Below are 14,981 nucleotides of genomic sequence, written 5' to 3' on the forward strand. Positions count from 1 at the left end.
CCATTCCTGGGATCATGTGAGCATGTCCAGTGAAGAAAAAAATAAAAATAAAAAAGCCCATTGTGGGTGTATGGGATTTTTCTCTTATCACTATCAAACACAAGTGAAATTCCCCCGAACACCTGCCTGTAGAAAGAATCAGGGATGTCGGCATGGAAACAAACCTACCTTCTATGATGTCACTGAGCATCATGAAGGTACTGAAAGACCTACCCACCTCAGACATCAGCAACATTATGAAAATGACAAAAATATAAATGTCCGGGTGAAAATCACCCATATGTTTAGTGTTCTATGGTAAAAGTATAAATACCGCAAAGTAGAAATATCCTGTTACAAGTAAATGTTTGGTAATCAAAATTCGACTTGAGTAAAAGTGCAAAAGTATTGTACTTTAAATACCAAAAGCAAAACATACCCATTATGCAATATGCAGAATGTACCCATTTCACAAGGTATATAAAATGTATTAAAATATTTTTAAAAGATGTGATGCGTTGTGAGCTTGTAGATAGGTTTAATAGGGCTGAGTGGTTAATAATGATTCAAATCTAAAAAGTAACTAAATTAGTAACTAAAGTCTTCAAATTATTGTAGTGGAGTAAAAGTACAATATTTGCCTCAGAGATGTATAGTGAAGTAGCCTAGAAGTAAAAGTACCAAAAACTATACTGAAAATTAAGTAGTAAAGTAAAAGTACCTCAAAATTGTACAGTATAGGCTACTTGAATAAATGTACACCATTGATTATCCTTATGTGTTCAGGGCTTACATGATGTAGATAGTATAAGAAGTTCTGTCCCACTCATTACCAATCATCCATGTGTTGAAAGGTCCAGTCACTTGTGTGCTAAGCCCTAAAATAATATCGTCATTCATCCTAGGTTCATAATAGTAAGAGTGAATACATACATGTGTGTGAACGTGTGGTTTCGGTAATCGAAATTTTACTTGAGTAAAAGTGCAAAAGTATTGTACTTGTAATACCAAAAGCAAAAAAATACGCAACCTGCCCTTTTTGTTCCATTCCTAAGCCAATAATGCTGCTGTTCTAACAAAACTCTGCATGTCTAATCACTAATCAGCACAACTGCTGATATTTCTAATGTGATAATCCGTTCTCAAATCTTGTATTAACGGCTACATATGTGTGCACTGCTGTCATGCTGATTTCAGTGCAGCTAGATAGCCTATTTCAACCAATTGCTTGGTCAGAAGAACTACCTGTAGTTATATAAATATTTCATTCCACTTCCGTCACCTCTGTGTACCACCAGAGGGGGGCTCAAGTACCACCAGTGGTACTAGTAGTGGTTGGGAACCTCTGATTTAAGGGTCCTGGTTTGGGGGTTTGAAAATAATATCTATAGTTAAGTCACTCCAATATGCTCTATTTCTTGTTGTAGCATCTAATGCAAATTCTTATTTTTGCCTCTGCCAAGCTGGGATGTATTGCAACTGACACAAAGGCATTTTGATCTCGGTATTGAAACAGCCAAAAAATGATCCGAACAATCCAAAGCGCTTCAATTTGGCACCATGTGTAATGAAATCCCTAGCAAGTGTCATGCCCACGCACATGATGCTGCTGATGATGGTAATGATGACGACACACAGAAACCCCTGCGTGCATGGGTGTGTGTGTGTACTGTAGCACACTGCAACCGTTCATCAGCACATTAAGAGATGGCGGATGACTCAGTGAGGAACATGTTTCATAATGAGGGGATTACTGTGTAGTGCATGGCAAAGCAAATTACCCCGTGAGCCTTGGGAGTGGGCATGGACGTAGAGCAGGGATGGCTCAAGGGGGGGCTAGGGTGGATGTTTGGCCTCCTCTAAGCCCCCCTCCCCACAAACCCAATTGACTGACTTCTATGTAAACCGGAATTCATTAGCCCCCCGCTTATAGCCAGCCCCTGCATAGTCCCCCCAGTAACAATTTTCTGGAGCTGTCGCTGACGTAGAGTCATGAAAGGTCGCAGCATGCGACACCGCCCAGCAGGTACTTTGCAGCGGGGGTCAATTACTATAAAATGTTTAAATGTTTCACTCGGTTCTAAGTCCAGGAGCTCGATGGGAGCTCAGTCCTCCGAATTCTTGTCAGGGTAAATGCAAGGTATTATTTACTTTAGTACCCAGACTTTCAATCCCGCTTTGCCTCTTGACAGGTGTTTTGCGGCGGCATAAAAGCTGTTCCGTTCGGCTCAATAAATGTGTACATGTAATGAATATTGCTGGCACCTTTCCAGCTGTATGCTGTCAGAATTGATATAATAGAATTTTCTCCATGATATCATGGCCCTGTTGATTCAATAGCACTTTGTTGATTCCCATGGGTGGGTGTTTGTGTGTGTGTGTGGTGGGGGGTAGTGAAAGTTCCTTTCCAGTGCTCTCAGCACAGCACAATTCCATTAAGCCTATACCTTTACCATCACACACACACACACACACACACACACACACACACACACACACACACACACACACACACACACACACACACACACACACACACACACACACACACACACAGTATTGGGAACCAATAACTACTCGTTTCATATAGGTGAAGAGGTGGACATAGTAATGGTCCATCCATTACAATGTTTAAAACAATATCCTTATAGATAATTATAATGCTTAGTGTGGAGTCTGTGGACGGCCCAGTAGACTAAATTGTTATGCAGCGAGGAACACATTTGTTTTCAGCATTTCCTTTAGAAGGCATACAGTACACATATACTAACATACATTTCCTTTAGAAGGCATACAGTACACATATACTAAAGATAATGGGCTAAGATAGCTATTTGCATAGATTTATCTAAAAAAAACGGCCAGGAATGCCACTCCCGTCTTCCAGACATCCTCCCATTGTATCATAAAACACCTCTGTCATGCAGCCTACTGGCGTGTGCTAGCAAACCCCTGATGACAGCACTAACAAATTAAGCTACCTGAGATCACAATCAAACAATGCATAATGTTAGAGCTTTCATCCTACACTAACGTTACGTTTCAACATGGATGTGAAACGGGCCTAAGCTTCTACACCCTCCCTCTCTGGCCATGCAGATAAGGGTGCAGATGGCACCACACCGGCAAGAGTGCCACTACTTGCAGGGCTTATTATTGCCAAGGAGGGCATGAAGAGAGCAGATGCCCCACAGGACAAAGCCAAACCCTGTGCCCCAGTGAGCACATTGCTGCCACCACCACCCCAGCCAAAGGTAAGACTATACCGTTGGCACCTTCCTTGAACAGGGGTGGTGGAAGCTACTATTTCATGAAGGGCCGTCCGCATGACGAACTCATTATTATATCGCAAGTTGGGCTAAATTCAGTGGTGGACAGTAACAAAGTAGCCAACATTTACTTGAGTACTGTACTTTGCATAGGCCCATATATTAATTTTTTCCTGTTTTAAATTGTACATTGTGTATGTGCTCTGTGCACAATTTCTTGCGCAAAGTCATTGTTAGTGTACCATTATTGGAGATTTGTTGTATACTTTGTATAGGTTTCTTATCATGGATGTATTATTTGGCTGTTGTGTAAATTGTACGATGTAGCATTGAAGTGTAATTTAGTTTCTGCCTCTTAGTCTTGGCCAGTTCCCACTTGCAAAAGAGACTCAGTCTCAATGTGTTTAATACTGGTTAAATAAATAATAAATAATTGAGTAAATGTATTTTTGCAAGTTTTGCGAGTACAAATTTAACTTTCACTTGTAGTTGCAGCAAGGATGGAGTATTTTGTCCAACGCTGGCTACATTCTTTCAAAGTTTGTCATAGCCGAAGGTTACCCCAAATTCTCTTGCAGCCGGCTGTCACTTTATATCTGAAAATCATATTATACCAAGTAACTACTATACATTCAATGTATGCAAAGACAGCCTCAAGGCTGGATGTAAGGTGAATGAAATGAAATGAATGAGTGGCTAAATGTTCCCATTACAGCTATCATCAAATGGCGCTTGACGAAGAAGGCATTTCCTCCTCAGCTGTCCCATTTTATTTAAACCTCCATATCCAGGTTATAGCATTCGCTGAACACTTAAATTATTTTAATCCCATGATTTTGTAACCCATTTTTCACCCAGTGCCCATTGCCTAAGCTGTAATTCTGGGTGCTATACTCTCCAACCTGGGGAGAGCCCCGAACTGAGCTCATGCTTCCTTCAATGTATGAGGAGTGAGCAGGCCAATTCTTATCACCTGAGAGGAAGCAACACATTATTCCAACCACTTCCTTTCCCCTCCCTCAGGCTTTTGTTTTTATATAGGGATATATTCTTTTATCCATGCTTATCCATCCAAAAAATGTGGGTATAATTTACTTATGCTTGATTCATAAAATATGCTGCATAAGGTCAGTTTACGCAATGGGATTGTCTTTTGCGTTCGTGCCTTTGATTTATGAATCTTTCTTATTTGCACACATGAACGTGGTGTACAATCACCTCTGCTTCAGGAAAAGGTCCAATTAAAGATTCCCCTGGGTACATATATTAATGTGGAGATATAAGGAGTGTTTATTCAAATTGAACAATGGAAAACAAAAGAAAGTCAATAAACCTAGAGGAATGAAATGCATGCACAAACTCTGTTATTCTTTATGTCTGCCTGGCTGTTGGTCAGTCAGACAGACGGGTCCACACACAGTATCTACTGTAGCTTTTAAGGGGTGTATAGAATAACTCAATAGAGCGTCGCAGTCCCGCCCCCTTTCATGACGACGCCAGGCCCAGGAAATGAATCCCAATGCATTTTTCCCATAGACATTTCAAAAAGTATTTATTTAAAAACCTTTTAAGCGTCGTACGAAGCCAACTCGATTCGTGACAAATCATGACAACAAACACAATATTTTGGACCAAACAAATAATTACAAAGAAGAAAAACAACAAAAAAAGTGTTGTACTTTCTAATTATTTGTTTGGCCCAAAACATTGTGTTTATTGTCATGATTTGTCACGACAAGAGTTGGCTTTGTCAGCGGAGTAAACGTCTTTAAATAAATACTTTCTGAAAAGTCTATGAGGAAAATGAACAGGGATTTATTTTCCGGGTCTCTCGAGGGGGCGGGACTGCGACGTTCTATACTGTGAGTAATTCGCAATAGGTAGAGGTACAGTAGCATACCGTATGACTACAGTATGACTATAGTCTAAAATGTTTCTTTGACAAAAGCAAAAAGTTCCTGTCTCTGAAATATGAAAGAGAATAGCTGCAAACACAGACAATTCATAGCATCTCTCATCGTGTCTTTAATTGAAAACACAGTGGGTAGTTTGGATATCGGCTTGATTCCTCATGCCTAAATGATACAATTACACTCAACCTGTTCATAATTCTCTGCTGTTTAGAGGATGCTCGCTTCTCCTTCTTCTTCCTCCTTCTGTTTGGGACAAAACCCCTGTGCATATATTATTGTTCTTGGCACTGTCAATTCAATTTTCACCGCATATTCTATATATGCGGCTGCTAAATTATTTATATTCTGTAGTCCTCATTGTGCTAAAATAACCCTACTTGTATTTCTTAAACCCATACTATTTATTTTATATATGGTTCATCATGTTATTGTGAGCACAGTCCATTTAGCATGTCACACAAACATTTCTCTGCTTGTACCTGTAAGTGACAAAGAAGTCCTCTCTATTCTTGACTATTTAACCAGTAGGCAACAGAATCAGCAGGACTTAAGGTTAAGGTTAAGGTAACGACAGCTGTTTGCAGACACTACCAAAAACAATTCAATTTGTTCAATGGTAGTGGATGGAGAGAGGACATTTATCCAACCACACAGCAGCAACTAATTGGCACGGAAGAAGGGAATTGAAAAAAAGAATAAATTCAAGATGATTCCAAATAATATCTCTACAATGTAAATTGTCCAGCTGGTAAAAGGACAACGACATTATATTTTACAGTATTTATGTGCCATTAAAAATACTGTATGAATAGGTAGGGTTATCTCTCAACAACATGATTGGAGCCTCCAGAGCTACTACAGCAGGGAGACAGATTTGCAGTGGGCAGTGCTCATGTTGATGCGTTCCATCACAGTGATGGTTGCTAAGGAGCAGCATTCCCACAGTGGGCTAAATGCACACGTGTGCTTTCCAAAAAATACTGTGTCCCAGACGGTCCCCCAGGAGTCCCCCTGGTGCATCCAGCTGTTTTCTCAATGGATTAATTGGTATGATGGGATGATGCGTGAAAGAAAGAAAGAAAGAAAGAAAGAAAGAAAGAAAGAAAAAAAGAAAGAAAGACAATCTAATACCAGCATGGGAGCCCTATCCAATCTTTAACAATCAATAGCAAGTTACTGTGTGCAGTTTGTGAACAAAGCCGCACAAATCACAATGTGGTGTTCAGAGGTGAAGTTAAATGTTCTTTCCACAGCGTCAGAGGTATGAAACAAATGCTGGTATAGCTTACTGGTAGTGTGGGTAGAGACTTGGAGGAGTACACTACATCATTTAGTTTCCTTTGGGAGACATGCTCTGTTTGAGGTACAGTGAAGCCGGGAGGGGGGGGGATGTGTGATCAACTCTGTTTTTGTTGTCTGTGTTGATTCCCTCTGAAAGCTTGCTGGCTGTAAAATACTGTACATACACCTGCAGTGCTACACTATCAAGGTGATGCTATAAGTGTAATTTAGAGGTCTGCACTCAGCAGAGATTCTCCATCAGACTGAGCCTTGGGAGATGATTTAACACCCAACTTTCGCACCTGGCCTCATATTTCTAGACACAGTTTAGAATGGAGGCAAGTGGGGCACAGTTTCTCCTTTTGTAGCCTACTGGCGGTTGGTCAAAACTGATAGCATAGCTTCCAGGTGGGCGCGTAGACTTGGAAATAAAGCACAAATGGTGATCCTGGGATTGTTTGTCGAGGACTAGTAGGTGCTGGTGCTCATGACCTAAACAAAATTTGTAGGCTTGCCCTACACAATGCGGTGGTTGGTGGCACACAACATGGGGGAATGCTGCTGAAGATGTCCCTGTTTTGTTGTGTTTCCATTTTATCCGCTTTTTCATGCTCCCGTAGAGAACACCCTTTCCCACGCACTTAGATAGGCTAACAAGGATGTCTGTCCCTCCCTTGGCACCCTGGCCAGTGATCCAAGCAGAGTGTCCAAGGCCCTGGCTCACAAGCTGTTGAATGACCCCACCTCCCAGTCAGGAATAATAATACTAATGTATTGCAGCATTATAGCGCTTTTCTATGCACAGAGTGCTCACTCAAAGCGCTTTACAATGGTCCATTCATTCATATACATTGGGACTTGGGAGGTGAAGTGGTGAACAGTCAACGCCAGCGTCCCCACATTTACACACCACTGGTGGCAGGCAACCAATGGGAGCAATTAGGGGTTCAGAGTCTTGCTCAAGGACACTAACTCCAGGATCGAAGTGTGAACCTTGTGGTTCATACCCGGCTGTTCTACCGGCCACGTTACCACTGATCCACTGCCGCCGACTACAGACTCACTACTTGTCATTTTCTTCCGCACCTCTTCAGACTCCACCTCACCCCCTCCTTGCATCACTTGTTGTCTATTGTCGATAGATGCTATGGCGATGTATAGTGGATACTTGCTAATGTATGTTATTTACAGTATTAGCTAAAACAGATGATAGGTTTGATGTTTACCTGGTATTCTATCCTATGATATCCTCCTTTGCAGGATTTTGCTTTTGCACTATATTTACACTTACTTTGCATCGGTCTGCTAAATGCCTAAATTGTAATTGTGACTGCATGGCAGCTCACTGGAAGGAACAAAGCTATTTCAATTCAGCGACAACAGCTCGGCATTTGAAAAGGCTCACCTCCAGCCAACATTTCTCTATGCGTCTGGCATCCCTGACAAAAAACAAAAAAATGCCTTACTAAAATGTGCTTAACAAGCAGGGAGAGGTATGGAAGATGCAAAGCAGTTCTTACTTAATCATCTACGTACATTATTGAAAGCCACAAGCACATGTCAGGCTTTTGTTTGGAGACTTCTCATTGCCATTCAACACAATGTATTTTCTTAATAAAAATGTTGATCCGATGTGCGATTTTAATTTGCCTATATGTCCACAGGCTCACCACAAGGGTGCATCCTTTCACTCTTACTTTTTATTATGTATAGCCTACACCAGGGGTACGCAACCTTAGGCACAGGTTCCAACATTGGCACAGGGGAGGGTGTTCACTGTCTGGCTGGCACACTGGCTTAAGTGTGAGAGATGAAGTTTGGTTTAAAATGTTGTCAATGGCAATAATCCCCTCACATCTGTATGCAAATGATACCCTGCATCTGTAGACTACGCAAATTATACCCTGCACATAATTCTACATTCATTCAAACTCTGAACTTGGGAGAGTCTAATGGTCATTAGAGTGTGATGATGTGAAAGAAAATATATCATAAGAAAAAAAGTATCTGTTACAGACCACAAATGCAGCATTTACTATGGTGGAAGAAATGCCATGCCATACCGGAAGGCAGCATTCAGGAGAATAGCTTTTTTCCGATGTCTCCTGAACTTGGAACGCACTATTTTGCGTTGAACAAATTTGTTTCGAAATCCATGTCGTACACCTCATCTCCAGTAAAGAGTGCTGGTTGTGCCCCAAAAATAGCTGATCTACAAGCTCTCAATGCGTCGCAACCTTAGAGTAGGCCTATATATGAATAGAGACGGCACCCAGAGGAAACCCTGAGGTGAAATGGACATAGTGGCTGAATTTGGTATTGCAGCGTGGGCCCAAACACATGAACGCGCTGGTCCGTTGACTATCATTGTGCACATTCACGACAGACGCACGCTCGTGCACGTTCAAAGGCAGCGCGTTCATGTGTTTGGGCCCAATCACTATCCATCCCAGAATGCACTCTGTTCCTACCCGGAAGGAGGAGTGAAATCGCCTGCGCTTTTGAGCAACTTAATGCAAGTGGATGGAAGGAGAACTCGGATGCCATCTCTATTCATATATACTCTAAGGTCGCAACGAGACGCTGACTGTCAAGAAAATAAAAACATGGCACTTCATGTAAAAAAGGTTGCCTGCATGTAAGTATACTCCTGATGTACACTGACGAATGAAGGAGCTTTCGGGACAGGAGGACAGCTACAGATTAAAACACATTCTGGGCGGGATTTTAGCTATATATATTTTTTTTTATCGTGAAAATGTGTCGCAAATCTTTCAATCGTGTATTATCAAGTATTCTGAGCTTTTTCTTTTATCTGCTGGTTTCACAGCTCTCTAATACAGAGACAGAGAGTTCATTCTGAAATCGATTAATTCTCTAGAAAGCTGCATGCATGCATTTTGGCTTCCCCTGGGTATGTTTTAGCAAGTATAGGTTCTGTTTTGCCATTTAAAAAAAAAGAAAATGTAAAGCTGACATTCCAAATGGTTCATCCCCTTGGTAATATGACTTTTTAAGTGCCACATAAGATTTTCATTTTTAATTGCTTCTTTATACTTTTTATGTTTTTGTTTTTACCTTATTTATTTTTGTACCTACTGTTGGGAATGTTCAAGAACTTTTTATGCCACATTTAGCTCCTTTGAGTATCTATTTGTTTGCATGTTGTAGGTCTATGTTGTTTCTCTATTTACAAGCTGCATGCTCAAAACCAGTTGTCCCTAGTGTTATTAATAGCGTTGTTTGAAGTTCTCCATATTATAACTACACATAGCTACATTACAGTACATCCAGCCAAAGAACTAATTGTATGTGTCAACCAGCAGTCAACCAAGAGAGCATGATGAATAAATGAACAGATTAAAATATTTTGTTTCACTGAATGAATTCAGAAGGGTCATTTGGCTACAGTGTTTTCCTCCACACTCCTTAAATTAAAACAGTTGTAAAATATTGTAGTTAACTGGAGTGGTTTTCAACGGTGCAGGATCGTGTCTCTGGGATCTATAGTGGTAGCAGAAATGTGTGTGACCTTCGCAGGGGCTTTAACATTCACTTTACACTTAAGGATTGTGGGTAGTGTAGTATTTCTCCTTGACATTGAAAATTAAACATTTTTTTTAAAACCTAGATTGATTAGATACTGATGTGTGACTTCTACAGGAGCATGTAGCATTATTTTACAACCATGTAGCTTGTGGTAAACCTACACCTTACGACACTATAGATTTGATTAAAATCCTTGCATAATGCATAAAATATCAATTTTTATACTTCCGGCACCTCGCTGTTGAGCTCTATTGTTTGGTCGTGACAGCAAGGTGCTTAGGCCCCTCCGGGAGGGTCGCCCTCCTGACCTGACCTCAACACGTCCCACTCCAAGCAGGAGAATTATTGAAGCAGGAATCTCCCTCTGGACACATAGGTGGAGGTGGCTCTCATGTTCAGCTCAGGCATATATGTGAGGAAGATGAGGGAGGGAGAGAGAGAGAGAGAGAGAGAGAGAGAGAGGGAGAGACCTTTCATTTATTTTATTCCTATTTATATTCATGTATTCATGTATTTGTACATACATTGTTGTATCTTGATTTTTTGTTCCACTTTTGCTTTGGCAATGGAAACATTATGTTTTGTCATGCCAATAAAGCTCATTTGAATTTAAATGAACTGAGAGAGAGAGAGAGACCAATTGGTGAATGAGAGAGGGAGAGCGATAGATAGGGTTGCCAACTATGCCAAGCATGAAGTGTCCCTTGAAATATTATTATTTCCTTATTTGGAAACCAAAAGACGTGTCCATTATTGAACTGATAAGGAACACACTTTGTTCCTTATTATTGGGAATAAATCAATGACACACATCTTACAAGTTCAAACAGCTCACATACATACTACATGCAGGCCTTGTACTTGTAGCCATGTAAATCCTCTAGACTTAGTAAACTGGACTTGTGAGTTGTCTCTGTATTTTGACCAATTTTGTCCGTCTACGCCAAATCTCTGTCAAAAATAATATTAATCTACAAGCTCACATCTCGTCCCCCCAGAATATGGATGTTTCCAGCCAGGGGGTTGGTTAAGCAGATAGAGATGATAAAACTGGAGAGATGTATTTTTGGAAAAGCAGAACAGCTGCATGCAGGTAAAGGATTAAATAGCATGGAACACGGGTTATGCAGTAGAACTTTAAATGAACAATCCATATTTTACATTGATACCTAAACATGTTTTTTTAGAGACGTAGTTTGAATCAAACAGACCCAGTGTGAATCTGCCCTTAGTCAAAGCTTGTTGCATCATTAAGGACATATATGCACCACCCCAGCCAAATTCTGCTCACACTCCCTCCTAAAGAACCATAGATAGGCCTATGAACGTAGATACCCCATTAGCCTGCTCTGCTATTCATTTGAAGGCAGAATCACTGTCCGTTTGATCCGGTGGAAGTGAATCGGTGCCCTGAGCAATGTGTCATTGCGGCTGCCATATTTTGTGAGGAAAGCCTCCATCGCATATTTAGTAGTAAAGCATAGTAAAGCTTGCAGCCTCCGATAATATTTTCAATAAAAAAAAATGAATACGTTTGAAGTAGGTTCATTCAACCTTGTAATCATCCAATTATCAATCAATCCAATCCAATCCAATCCACAGCTCATCCTTCAGGCAGTACATTTCTGGCCCCGGCCTGTATGTCCACCACTTGGACAGGCCTGCTATAGATGTCAACATCTATATAAAGAAGAGAAGAGTATACTGTCGAGGCAGACAACCCGCGACACTCCAGGTTAGAGAACAAATCCTTATACTGTAGGTGCGAGGCTCCATGATGCATAATAGAATGAAGAAAATGCCAGCACCCAAAAATGTCCTTTTTTCACATGATTTTATTTACCTCTGACGAGCAGACAACGTACGCCTTTCGGTCTAGTTGGCCTTCCTCAGCGTTGTATAACATCTATAAACAAAACTGATGAACTGTACTCATCGATATACATGCATAAATATTACGCACGCACATATTCACAGATGATCCGTTTGTTGATATAGCGTACTATATGTATGTTAACTCAGTCAGACCAAGTGCAGATGTCCTTTGTCCTCTCAATACATTTATCTTATTTTATTTCACACCTCCAGGTTTGATCGATATCAGACTTAAGACTCTTTACTTTCAGTAGTTATATACCGTATAGACTCAATCGTAAATCATATGCTCTGAATAATACTGTGTTTCTTTCTTTTCTTTTTTTCAAAACAATGTCTTGTTTTTTGTTCTGTTTTTTTGTTTCACCCACTCCATTACTCAGCCAATCGTTTGGCTCAGCCTGCCTGCCTATTTTGTGGCATTGATTTAAGGCCCCCTCCCACGTCTTAGTAATCAAATCCGAGATATTAGATTTTGCCACAAAGAGGGAGCAATTACGTGACGCTCATTTTATTGTGCTGGAGACCTGGCTTACCTTGGCTAGCAGGGTGATGCCGCTGCGGTGAAGCTGTGGAGAAAAAGAAAGAAAGAAATTGTATAAAGCACAAAAAAAGAAGAAAAAATAACAGAGCAACAAATTGACGATTAAAAATAGAGAAAGAGGGAGGGAGGGAGGGAGCAGCCAAATACTTGAGTTTAGCGGTGTGATCGATGAGCCATTGCAAAAGCATGATTGTTCAAAACAAGTCTTTTTTGGAAAGGGTATAGGTGGGAGGTGTGCAACTGTGCGTGCCTGTGTGCGTGCGTGCGCGTGCGTGTGTGTGTGTGTGTGTACTTGGTGAGCTTGCAGCGTGAGTGACAGGAACACGGTGGGCCAAACTTTTCCCTCTCTTGCCGTCTACGCTCTCCGGCTAATAAGCCTGTCTGTGAGCAGTTGCTAGGCTACAGAGGTCTGTTGTTATTCACTGGCTGTTGCCCTTTTTCCTCAACGCTGTCTGTGTGTGTATTGTGTGTTTATTGTGTGTGTGCACACACATGAGAGCGTGTGTGTGTGTGTGTGTGAGAGAGAGACAAGAACACAGCCCCTCAGTGTTAATTTATCCATTTATTAATCTATGGGCTGTAAGTGCTGTACAATGCATCTGAATGATGTGTGCACATTTGCAAGTGCATGTTATTAGTTTCCTGGAGACTGGAGTGTGTGTGTGTGTGTGTGTGTGTGTGTGTGTGTGTGTGTGTGTGTGTGTGTGTGTGTGTGTGTGTGTGTGTGTGTGTGTGTGTGTGTGTGTACGCCAGTGAAGTAAAGCACGTTTTATTTCATTAACACATGGCTCTAGTTTGTTGTTGTGCCATTGCGTATTTGGTCTGTTGAAGGGGGCAAAAGTAATGAGTAGAGAAAACCTTGTAACTAGGCAACATGAGAGTTTCTGCATGGCATGATATCTATTCTCCAGGAAAACACTGCAAAGGGCCCAAAGGACCTTTATCATGGAGGTGGAGATGGAGGCCACCATGGAAAAGCTTAATGATCTCTCAGAGAAACACATAGAATGGACGGATGTCGGAGGTCAATCCGTTGCACGACTACATTTCACCTTCATTCTTGAGTTTGCTTTTGTGTGTTTAAAGAGCCGAATGCGAACGGGGGAAAAAAGCCTGGGTACAGAGGCTAATTATTGCAATCAATTAGTTGATAAAACCTTTTCAATTTTGATTTAAAAAGGTGCACTCCGTGGACCACAAATCTCCACCGGGAGGCACCTCCCTCCATCGTCTCCTTGGATGTGTGTGTGTTGCATGTGGTGATGGTGACAATGCTTTGGGGTTGTGTGAGAGTGTATGAAAAGGCACAGGACAATAGGGTTGGGGAGGATGTTACAGTCGTACAGGGGAATGTTGTATACTTGTACAGGGAAAGACTGTGAACACAAATCAGCCAGACGGAATGTAAATGGCAGCAGCTTCATATCCATCCAAATTGACATAAATTAAGTAGTTAGACTAGACTCGGCATCCAACAAATTTCATCAATTGATCAAAAGCAATACGAACAAAAGAGTAGCATGATCTATTTGCCTTATAAAGAGTATAGTAGGATATGTGTAGGATTGTATGTTTTTCTCTTTCTTGTCTGTATTCTGTCTTTTTTTAAATGCTGACCCTGAGCTGAGCTCCAAAATGTCCTACCTGTGCAAATGGCAAATAAAGTCTATTCTATTCAACAGTCCCTTATATTCTGCACTGCATACAGTAGTGATCTCCAGAGGCTTATGAAATTAGCATTTTGCGAAGGCACAAGTTTGCAGTTTTAACACATGGGTCTTGTTTCTTTCATTCTCTGTAATGTTCCCGGTAGTCCCACGTCACATGACTGACAACGGAATCGGATGTGTGCTCTCACTCGCAAGTCGCAACTCATAATAGGTTGATGCGGCAGTAAAAACATCCTGTGCTGAGCAGTATGATGTCTGCCTCTGCCGACTCAGCAAGTTGGAGTTGTCAGCCAGCCTGTGTAGTGTCCTTGTCAACATGTGACACGGCTTTGTTTCGTGTCAACCTCTGACATTCTGGCAGATGTTACACCGTCATCCACTGATATCCCCTGATATCTATATATATATATAATATATTATGTATATACATACACACTGTAGTGTATACTGTATGTGTGTGCGTGTCTGCATGCATGTTTTAAATGTTGGATTAGATTTTTGGAATTTGACCAACTGTTGGGCTGTATAGGACTATACTCAGCTTCTTTTTTTTTTTTTAAGATATTTTTTTGCGGCTTACGCCTTTTATTGATTTTTTAAGGGACAGATAGTAGGCTGACAGGAAACGGGAGAGAGATGGGGGATGAAATGCGGTAAAGGCCGTGTCGGGTTCGGGAGTCGAACCCGCGGCACACCGCGACTGGATCACCAGTCCGGTGCCCAGACTGTTACGCTACGGCCTGGGCCTATACTCAGCTTCTTTGTCCAAGCTGCTTGTTGTCACCTGCACAAATGGGCAGTTGATATGCCTATCACCTATGCATACAGGTTTACATTTAGAAGTGTTCTTTTTGATGCCGACATGAAATCTCACCAAATGTCATCATAGTCCTGCACCACT

The sequence above is a fragment of the Protomyctophum parallelum genome (assembly GCF_964188405.1).
Source record: "Protomyctophum parallelum genome assembly, chromosome: 1".
Taxonomy (NCBI): Eukaryota; Metazoa; Chordata; class Actinopteri; order Myctophiformes; family Myctophidae; genus Protomyctophum; species Protomyctophum parallelum.